The sequence below is a fragment of the Stenella coeruleoalba genome (genome assembly GCF_951394435.1).
Source record: "Stenella coeruleoalba genome assembly, chromosome: X".
NCBI classification, from domain to species: Eukaryota; Metazoa; Chordata; class Mammalia; order Artiodactyla; family Delphinidae; genus Stenella; species Stenella coeruleoalba.
The window spans coordinates 105,340,727-105,352,496 of NC_137152.1; positions in this window are offsets into that span (position 1 = coordinate 105,340,727).

Here is an 11,770-nt window from a genome sequence, read left to right on the forward strand (position 1 = left end):
GAGATTTATGTGTCTTATATAAAGGCACGAAGATAACCAAAAAAGACATGCAAACAAAAGGATACACATTAAAATGGTTGTCTGTTGGGAAGGGAATTAAATAGAGGAACTAAAAGGAGTGATGTATTAGGAGGAAGAGAGAAGTGGTTGCTGCAGTGTAAGTGAGCTAAATCTCCATTTATTAGAGCAGGAAGTCACTAGATGGACGATGTCTAGACCTGGTCAACCAAGGAAGGACGTATCATTTAGAGAAAATGGATTATTACAACACTCCCCTCACTGGTCTCTCTGCTTCCACGCTTGCCCCCTTTTGATCTATTATAAACACAGCAACTAGAGAGATTCTTTTAAAAGTTAACTCAGACCTTGCCACCCAATGGCTTCCCATCTGTGAAATTATAGAAAAAATTTTTATTGGTCTCTGCCCCCCAGTTCCTGGCAAAGAGCTCCTAAAACCCTTGTCATTTCCTGGGTGATAGGAGTGTCTTTTGTTCTAATGAGGCAGTGCTGGGTGGGCTCCTGGCTGGCTCCTGGATGAAGGCTGGTCACCAGAAAGACAGAACCATGATTAGTAGCTTGGAGCTTTCGGTCCCACCCCCCATTCTCTTGAGAAAGGAGAAGGGCTGGAAATGGAGTTAATAATCAATCATGCCTACGTGATGAGGCCTCCATAAAGCTCCCAAAAGTCTGGGTTCAGAGCTTCCAGGTTGGTGAACACATCCATATACTGGGAGGGTGATGCACCCCAACTCCAAGGGGGCAGAAGCTCCTGTGCTCAGGACCCTCCCAGACCTCGTCCTATGTATCTCTTCATCTGGCTGTTCATCTGTATCCTTTTATAATAAACTGGTAAACATAAGTAAGTGTTTCCCTGAGTTCTGTGAGCTGCTCCAGCAAATTAATTGAACCCGAGGAGGGGGTCATGGGAACCTCAGATTTACAGCCCATCAGTCGGAAGTAGAGGTGACAACCTGAACTCACCATTGGCATCTGAAGTTGGGGGGGAGGCAGTAGTCTTGTGGGACTGAGCCCTTAACCTGTGCAATCTGATGCTCTCTCCAGGTAGAAAGTATCAGAATTGAGTTAAAGTGTAGGACTCCCAGCTGGTGGCACCGAGTATTGCCTGTTTTAGGGAAACCCACATACACAACTGGCGTCAGAAGTGCTGTGAGTATGGCAGTTGTGTGAGAGTAAAGGAGAAACACAGGAAGGAAAAACAAGATGTTTCTAATTCACCATCTCATTCAGAACAAAAGCCAAAGTCATTACAATGGCTTACTAGACCTCAGCCAGTCATCTGCCTCAGCATCTCCCAAGCCCTGCATCTCCTGCTACTCCCCCTTGCTCACTCTGCGTCAGCCCCAGTGGCCTCCTTGCTGTTCCTTGAGCAAACTGGACATGTTCTATCACAGGACCATTTTGCACCAGCTGTTCTGTCTGCCTAGAATTCTCTTTCCCCCAGGTATTTGCATGGATTGCTCTATCACCTCCTTCAGATCCTTACTCAGAATCTCCCCTTCTCAGAGAGATTTTCCTTGGCTACACTATTTGAAATTGCAGGCCCCCACCCCCAAGAACTCCCTATCTCCTTCTTCTGCTTTTTCTCCATAGCACTTACTGTCTTTTAACATACTATATATTTTAATTATTTATCTTACTTATTGTTGCTCTCCCCCACCGGGATGTAAACTCAATAAGAGCACGGATTTTTGTGTTTTGTTCACTGCTCTATCCCCAGTACTGAGAACAGTGACTAGCACACAGTAGGTGCTTGTTATGGGCTGAATTGCATGCTCCCAAAATTTATATGTTGAAGTCTCAACCTCCAGTACTTCAGAATGTAACGGTATTTGGAAATAAGGTCTTTAAAGACGTGATTAAATTAAAATGAGGCCGTTGGGAAGGGGTCATAATCCAGGATGACTGGTATCCTTATAAGAAGAGGAAGAGACACCAGGGGTGCACATGCACAGAGGAACAATCACGCGAAGACGCAGCAAGAGGGTGGCCATTTTTAAGCCAAGGAGAGAGGCCTGGAACGGATCCTTCCCAAATGGCCCTCAGAGGAAACCAAGCTTTCTGGAACCTTGATCCTGGACCTCCAGGCTCCACAACTGTGAGAGAATAAATTTCTGCTGTTTAAGCCTCCCAACCTGTGGTATTTTGTTATGCCAGCCCTAGCAAACTAACACAGTGCTCAATAAATATGTGGTTTGAGTGAATGGATAAACAGGTTGATAGATACTACAGGAACATTAGAAAAACCCAAACCAGAAATAGTTAAAAGTGGTAACCCTCAGGGAATGGGACCACAGGTGGGGAGGAGTGGGGCAGGAGATAGTTGCTTTTTATTGTAAGGAAGCCCTTTGGCACTATTTCATTTTTAATCACATGAATGTATCACTTTGATAAACATTTATAAGTGTTCATTTTTAAAAGGGGGTTTTACAGAACAACAACAAAAAACTACGTAAGTTCACCTGGGGACGATTTTGCACCAGAGGACATTGGCAACGTCTGGACGTTTTTTGGTTGTCACAGCTGGGGGTGGAGTGCTACTGACATCAAGTGGGCCGAGGCCTGGGACGTTGCTAAATACCTTACAATGCACAAGACAGTGCCTCACAAAAGAATTATTCGACCCAGAATGTCAAGAGTGGTCAGACTGAGAAACTGTTTTACATAAATGTGTGGATGATAGCTCCATAACAAGTTACTAAGGAAAGTTATGGCTGTTGAGTAAATAGAATTAACCTCTGAGAAGAACATCATGGAGGAGAAGTACCATACTATCCTACAATCCATTCTTTGGTGCCTCTGTTAGAGAAAAATTCTGGACTGATGGAAGTACTAGGAACATGGAAGGCATAGAGGGACTGACTGACCTCTGTCCATAGATCCTTATACAAAACTTCACTACACACAAACGCAAATGGCCATTCATCCCATATTACCTCACTTTCACTGCACTGCCTCTTCCTGCCAGTCCAATTCATCCCCTTGGCTCTTCACAAATCAACATTCGACACTCCCTTCTTTCTTTTATCCCAAACTCCAAATTGAAGATTTCCCCCAGACCACAACGCATGCTGGAATGCCTCTTCCGCACCTTCGAGGCCAAGGTTTCTCCCTTCTGTTATTTACACAACACCTTTCTGATGAAACCTTCTCCAACTCCTTGGAAAAGAGTGAACAATTGCTCACTGAGTCCATACTGCGTAAAAACAGAACCCCTTCCTGCTCAACAACTAGAAAAAGAATCTACTTTTTCACATACACAACTAAGTAAATATTTAATGTATGGATCTGTTAGGTGTTTCTGTTGCTGTGTATTCCTGATAAATGAATCTGTGTTAGTGTTATGTCCAGTTAGAAGTGGTTTAGACAAATGTCTTGTGATCTGCTTTGGGTATATGGTTTCCAAGGAGGGATGTGAGAACGAGCAAGGGCAGTCACTGTTCCTTGCTACTGCTTATAGCATTAGTTTTCACCTCAAAGAGCAGCATTTTCATGCTGCCAGGTACTGAGTGCCAACAAGGGAAGGGAAAGATCTAGTTCCACCATCAACGCACTGTGGAAGATCTGTAGAAGGAAACACAAGAGACTGGTAGTAGTGCTTGCCTTCAGAGGTGGAAACTGGAGAACTTGGATATAAGGGTGGGAGAGAAAGCTAATTTTCAGTGTACACTCTTTTATAGCTTTGGAATTTTGCTCCATGTGCATATATTAGCTATACAGAAATTTTAATTAATTTCTATATCAATGTACTGTACAAAACTACAGTATTTGGATCTCAAGCCAAACCTCTACCCAGCTACAAATGGATACAAAATTATCCCATTTCTTATATTCAGAACTAAAGTATTAAATATATATTCAGACAATCTGTTAGACTGAATCCCACACCGAGAAAAAACTAAAGAGAAATTAATGTTTGTGAAGATATGTTCCTTTTTGATGTGATTTTCTTTGAATTGTGCTGAAATAGACAGAAGAAAATTGTCTATAGTAAACTATAATGTCCATCTACCTCACTAAAGCACTAATTTTAAGGACATTTAGAGGTCTGAGAAAACGCAGTGACAAAATTTTAATTACATTTTAATATGATATATAATTGATTGACCAGGAGCTTTTAGCACTCTGTGTTATAGGTGACAAAAGAAGACCATTCTATCCAGGAATAAATAGTCTCTGCCTTGTTTTAATTTGGATGTAATGGTGATAGAGACCAAATCCCTTGGCATGAGAGAATGCTTTATTGAGACCTTCATTTCCTGAAAATTTCCACGTTACCCAGTGACTGTAAAACCGAATGTCACAAGTTAAAAACAAACAAAACAACATAGAAATGTCCCTTGTCCAAACTGAGCCTCTCTTATGAAGATATACTCCTTTTTTATATGAACTTGAGAATGTCTACCAGGTCTCTGGCCATCCAAGGTAAACGGTCACTAGTCTGATGTATCTTTCCCTGGAAACTCCACGAAATTGACTTTAATTCCCATTAAGGAACCTCACCCTACTGGCACCTCTCATCACATCTTGCTTCTAATCTCTGAATTCATTTGCATAGAAGGTAAGCTGAAGACTAATTTTCAAAAGGTGATATGAATATGTTAAAACAAAAAGAATGTGCTTCTTAACTTCTCTTCTAAATGCGGAAGGAAGCTGGCTAAGCTGAATCAGCTAAACCGGGCTATCTAACTACCTGGAGCTATTCAGTATATCTTTGCCCTTCTACTCTCTGTGTTTCTGTTCCGGGTTAAATAATATCCCATTAGTTATTATATTTCTCTGTAGAAATTTGATCTCTGTTATTCTAAAATAAAAAAGGTATCTCTTCGCTCTTACAAAGTCTGCTCCTATCTGATAACAGCTTAATTGGTTGTGCATGTAACTCTGATATGTTCGTCTGCTCGCTCTGCCATAACAAAATACATAGACTGGGTCGTTTAAACACAGAAATTTATTTTCTCACAATTCTAGAGTCTAGAAGTCCCAGATCAAGGTACCAGCTTGATTAGGTTCCTGGTGAGAGCTCTCTTCCTGACTTGCAGACGGCTGTCTTCTTGCTGTGTCCTTACGTGGCCTTTTCCTCTCTGGCATGCAGAAAGAGAAAAAAATGGAGGTGGGGGTGAGGGAGAGAGATCTGGTCTTTCTTCCTCTTCTTATAAGGACACCAGTCTTATTAGATTAGGGCCCCACCCTTATGACCTCACTTAACCTTTATTGCTTCCTTATAAGCTCTATCTCCAAATACAGTCACGTTGGGGGTTAAGGCTTCAATATGTGAATTGAGGGGGAGGGACACAATTCAGTCCTTAACAACTGGTTTAACACTAAAACAGATTGTTTTATATTTTAGTAAATTATCAGTTTATCAGAGATATATATAGGGAGTATGTAGCTACCTACCTATATACAAACAGAGAACATTAGAACCAGCCAAGAGGCAAAGTGAACAAATTGTTTTGAAATTGGTAGAGATGGTGCATAGAATGCATTTGGGGAAGGAAGAATAAGGATGTTAGGGAGGAATGGGAAAAATCAGCTGGTGGAATAAGAAAGGAGGAGCAGCAGCAACCTATACTGGCAGTCTTTAACCAGGAGAGTGTTGAGTTGCTAGCAAAGTCTTGCATCAAAGTAAACAAATTCCACAGGATTGAATAAGCTGCTTTGATTCCTTACTCCTCCCAATATTCACTGGGGCAAAGCTCTGTCTGGCAGGCTGGACTATGAACATTGGCCTAACCTGTCCCATCCTGATTGCAGGCTCACAGGAGAACAGCAACTATGTCCTTTTAACTCAGTTTCTACAGTATTATTGGGCAAAAAAACACATTTAAATGTTTTCAATGGTGATGATTATAAGAAAAATGGAATATAAATGGCTACTGACATGTTTCATTGTAACAACTTTTATAACCCCATTATTAAGGAGATGAATATCTTCATATTCCTAAATAAGAAGTAATCACATGTCTAAAGCCTCTTCGCCCCTCACTTATTTTGTTAAAACGCTATTCTCATTTATTTTCCATCTTTTCCCCCGGGTGTGCATTAGTTACTATGGAAACATTGGGATACCATAGTTTGAGCATATCAACATTCCCAAGTTCTATTAGAGTATGAAGCCAATTTATATCAAGGTTATCCTCAGGAGAGGAGTTGCTGCTGAGGGTTATAAATGAATGCAAGACAAGATGAAATGTATGGCACTGCCAGGCAAACACGGGCTTCACTTAGCATCACAGAAGGGATGAGGCTCATCTCATCTGCCCACTCTGTGTACAGAATTCCGACTGTAGTTAACAGTGAGGTCGTGTTGGTCCATTGGTATTGCTATAACAAAATACCATAAACTGAGGGGCTTATAAACAACAAACACTTATTTCTCACAGTTCTGGAGGCTGGGAAGTCCAAGATAGGGAGGCAGCATATCCGGTGTCTGGTGAGAAACTGCTTCCTAGACAGCTGACGTCTTTTCACTGTGTTCTCACATGGTGGAAGGGGCAAGGGAGCTTTCTGGGGTGTCTTTCATAAGGGCACTAATACTTCTGTGGTTTTTTTTGGTCTCACCGTGCGGCTTGTGGGATCTTAGCTCCCTGACCAGCAGTCAAACAGGGATGGAACCCAGGCCATGACAGCGAAAGCACAAAGTCCTAACCACTGGACCGCCAGGGAATTCCCTAGGGCACTAATCTTATTCATGAGGGCTCCACCCTGATGACCTAAGCACCTCCCAAAGGTCCCATCTCCTAATATCATCACCTTGGGGGTTCGGTTTCAACATATGCATTTTTGGCAGACACGAACATTCAGTCTACAGCAGAGGTCTACAAAGCAAAGATATTTATCTATAACAACAGTAGCATGGGTTCTTCTCTTTTTTGCTTTATCATGTATTTATAAACAATTTGTAATTTGTTTCTTTTCCACTTTAACCCAAGAGTTTTTAGACAAAGTCATTTAAAATTTCTAAGTGGCCAGATATTTTTTTGCTATGGTTTTATTGTTAATTTATCTTTTTTAATTTTATTGTGGTAAGAACTTTTGCCCACGTGTGTATGTTTACCTACTATACATTCTCAACCACAATGCACCACATACGACTAAAACTGAGTTTATCATTTTCTCTCTTGAACTAGATACTCCTCTATTTTCTTTATCTCCATTGTAATGCCACATGCATCCAACCACTCAAGCTAGAAATCTGTAAATTACCTTTGCCTTCCCCCTCTCCCTTACTCACTAAATTAAATCAGTCACCAAGCCCTGAAAATTTTACCTCCTAAAAATTCTTCAAATTTGTCCCCTCCTCTTTCTTCTTTGACATTACCTATTAAATAATGTGATGAGAGACGAGGATTAAGCTCACTTCGAGCACTCGCACCTCCCATCCATCCCTTCCAATATAATTTTCACATTAGCATTATTTCCTCTAATGGTTATCTTTTTTACTTTAAATAGTATGCTTAAACTTATGTTTCCTGTTCAACCCAACCAGAGGTATTTCCCCCCTCTTTGTAAGATGAAGAGATAAGTCTCCTATATTTCTCTCTACTTCTCGCCCCTATCTCTCAACCTATGTCCATTTCCATACGCCTCTATTTTCACACTTGTCCAAGCCATCATCTTATCAAGCCTCCTACCTGGTATCCTTATTTCCATTCTTGCCCCCTCTTAACTCTCCACACAATAGCCAGAGTTATCTTTCGTGAGTCTAAAGCAATTTCTGCTTCTGTCAGTGGTGGACTAACTTGTTTCAGACTAACCATCCCACTGAGAACAACTATAATCGCTGATCAACACATGAAAAGACATATTTTGGTCACGTTGAAGGGTCCTCAAGGCAGCAAGGACTTGAGAGGCCAAGATTCTAGAGAATCTAGAAAGAGAGAGAGAGAAATGAGCCAGACATCTGGCTGAATTTTTGCTTTTAAGGCATTTGCCAGTCTGAAAGCTGTGAATTGAGAAGCTAAGAACCCAAGGAGAAAACAGTGCAGAAAATAGTGGCTGGGAATCTGAGAAGCTGAGCAGAGATTTCAGAAGTCTCATGGAGCTGAAAGTGGTAAAATGGAGTTGAGTGCCCATGAAGGAGGAGGAGCCCTGATAAACACCACAGAATTTCAGCTGAATCCACCAAACAGCCATTACCTAGGGTAAAAGGGAATGGGAAACAGATCAGCACTCATAAAGACTGAAGCCCAGTCTTAATCTCTGATCAGATTAAGATGATCTATCCCTACCTTGAGTGCTTGCCAGAGTGAAAAAATAAATCCCCTGTGTACAACATCAAGAGTGAAGCCCAGGGTAAACTATGGACTAACAGTGATTATGATGTGTCAATGTAGGTTCATCAACTGTGACAAATGGACCACTCTGGTGTGAGAGGTTAATAATGCAGGAGGCAGTGCATGTGTGGGAGCAGGAGTATATGGGAAATCTCTGTATGTTCCCCTCAATATCGCTATGAACCTAAAAGTCCCCTTAAAAAATAGAGTCTTACCAACAACAAAATTTTTTTAATAAAACTAAATAAATCCCCTCTGGAGTAAGATAGCATCAGCCATCCATCACCTCAAATTATCTCTTCAACTTTTTATGTTGTGTCCAACATTTAATCACTAATAATGAAGCATGTTAAAAAATCAAGAGACTGAAAAATCAAGAGAAAATAGGCAATAGATACAGACCCACAGAAGATCCAGATATTAGAGTTCTCAGACACAGGCTTGAAAATAATTATAATTAATACACTCATGAAATTAAATGACATATGGAGAATTATAGCTGCAGAAGATTGATTACATATAGGAGGATTATAATAAGAAAATAGGTACCATATTTCTCACTATTAATCCACTGAGAGGGCCTGGGAGCAACAACACCCTTATCTTAGTCAGGTTGCTATAACAAAATGCCATAGACTGAGTGGCTTAAGCAACAGAAATTAATTTCTTATAGGTCTGAAGGCTGTGAATCTGAGATCAGGGGGCCAGCAGGGTTGGGTTCTAGTGATGGGCCTCTTCCTGGTTTGCAGACCTCTTCCTAGTTCCCACCTTCTCACTGTATCCTCACATGGTGGAGAGAGCTCTGGTATCTTCCTCTTCTTGTAAGGGGACCAATCTCACCATGGGGGCCCCATCCTCATGACCTCATCTAAACCTAATTATCTCTCAAAGGCCTCATCTCCAAATACTATCACATTGGGAATTAGGGCTTTAACATATGAATTTTGTAGGGACACATTCAGTCCATAACAACCCTAACAAGAATGAAAAGGCCTAGCTCCTAGATCTTGGTTTCTAAATACCATTCTCCGTTAAAAAAGAACCAGGCTTCTTGGAGAAAAAGCTAATTCTATAACTGGGGCACAGAAAGAATGAGCAGCTTGAAACTTATTTTTGTCCCTAAAAGTAAAGAAGTGCTCAGAGAATGATGGGGAAATGTCAAAAGGACACAGGAGGCAGCCTAAAAGGGCTCCCACTGGCTAATCTGAAAATCACAGTAAATAATGATAGTATTAGATTAAAACCCATTGAATAAAGTAAGAAGTCATGAGTCCATACTGATATGAATGAATGAATGAATAAGTAGTTTGATTAGGAACTGGGGAGATATATATGTATATAGCCTGGAAGATACCACCTTAATGTAATAAAAGATCAAAGCATCACTTCAGTGATATTCCTGCCAAAAAATTATAAACTGAATATGATCATGAGGAAACATGAGATAAACCCAAGTTGTGGGACATTTTATGAAATAACTGGGACATTTACAAAATAATAATCCTCAAGTGTCAAGGTCATGGAAGTCAAGGAAAGAGAGAGGAACTGTTGCAGATTGAAGAACACTAAATAGACATGCCAACCAAATGCAATGCTTGGTTCTGAATTGGATTCTTTGGCTATAAAGGATATTATTGGCAAAATTGGCAAAACTTGAATGGGATTTGAGTACTGGATAATAGTGATGTATCAGTGTTAATTTTCTTATTTGATGGTTATATTTAGTTTTGTAAGAGAATGGTCTTTGCTTTCTAGGAAATACACATGGAAATTTTTTTTTTTTTTTTTTTTTTTTTTTTTCTGTACGCAGGCCTCTCACTGTTGTGGCCTCTCCCGTTGTGGAGCACAGGCTCCGGATGCACAGGCTCAGCGGCCATGGCTCACGGGCCCAGCCACTCCGCGGCATGTGGGATCTTCCCGGACCAGGGCACGAACCCGTGTCCCCTGAATCGGCAGCCAGACTCTCAACCACTGCGCCACCAGGGAAGCCCCACGTGGAAATATTTTGAAGTGATAGAGCATCATGTCAGTGACTTACACATAAAAGGTTCGGAGAAAAACCTTTTTTGTAGTGTACTTAAAATTTTCTGTAGGTTTGAGATTGTTTCAAAGTTTTTTAAAAAAAAATGTCTTGTGGGTTAAAAAAAACCACGATGAATTAAAATTCATGACGTTAACAGCACATGACAACAACTCAAAAGGGAATAAAGTGAGTTAAAGTGTTGAAAGGTCCTTACATTAAGCAGTAATACAAGTACTAATTGCAGGTAGGTTTTAGTCAAGAATGCAGAAGGATCTCATTCAAATTCGATGGAGAAATCAAAAGCTTTACAGACAAGCAAAAGCTAAGAGAATTCAGCACCACCAAACCAGCTCTACAACAAATGCTAAAGGAACTTCTCTAAGTGGGAAACACAAGAGAAGAAAAGGACCTACAAAAACAAACCCAAAACAATTAAGAAAATGGTAATAGGAACATACATATCGATAATTGTCTTAAACGTGAATGGATGAAATGCTCCAACCAAAAGACACAGGCTTTCTGGATGGATACAAAAACAAGACCCATATATATGCTGTCTACAAGAGACCCACTTCAGACCTAGGGACACATATAGACTGCAAGTGAGGGGATGGAAAAAGATATCCCATGCAAATGGAAATCAAAAGAAAGCTGGAGTAGCAATACTCATATCAGATAAAATAGACTTTAAAATAAAAAATGTTACAAGAGACAAGGAAGGACACTACATAATGATCAAGGGATCAATCCAAGAAGAAGATATAACAATTATAAATACATATACACCCAAGATAGGAGCCCCTCAATACATAAGACAACTGCTAACAGCTCCAAAAGAGGAAATCGACAGTAACACAATAATAGCGGGGGACTTTAATACCTCACTTACACCAATGGACAGATCATCCAGACAGAAAATTAATAAGGAAACACAAGCTTTAAATGACACAATAGACCCGAGAGATTTAATTGATATTTATAGGACATTCCATCCAAAAACAGCAGATAATACTTTCTTCTCAAGTGTGCACGGAACATTCTCCAGGACAGATCATATCTTGGGTCACAAATCAAGCCTCGGTAAATTAAGAAAATTGAAATAATATCAAACATCTTTTCTGATGACAATGCTATGAGACTAGAAATCAATTTCAGGGGAAAAAAACGTAAAAAACACAAACACATGGAGGCTAAACAACATGTTACTAAATAACAAAGAGATCATTGAAGAAATCACAGAGGAAATCAAAAAATACCTAGAGACAAATGACAATGAAAACACGATGATCCAAAACCTATGGGATGCAGCAAAACAGTTCTAAGAAGGAAGTTTATAGCTATACAAGCCTACATCAAGAAACAAGAAAAATCTCAAATAAGCAATCTAACGTTACACCTAAAGGAACTAGAGAAAGAAGAACAAAGTTAGCAGAAGGAAAGAAATCATCAA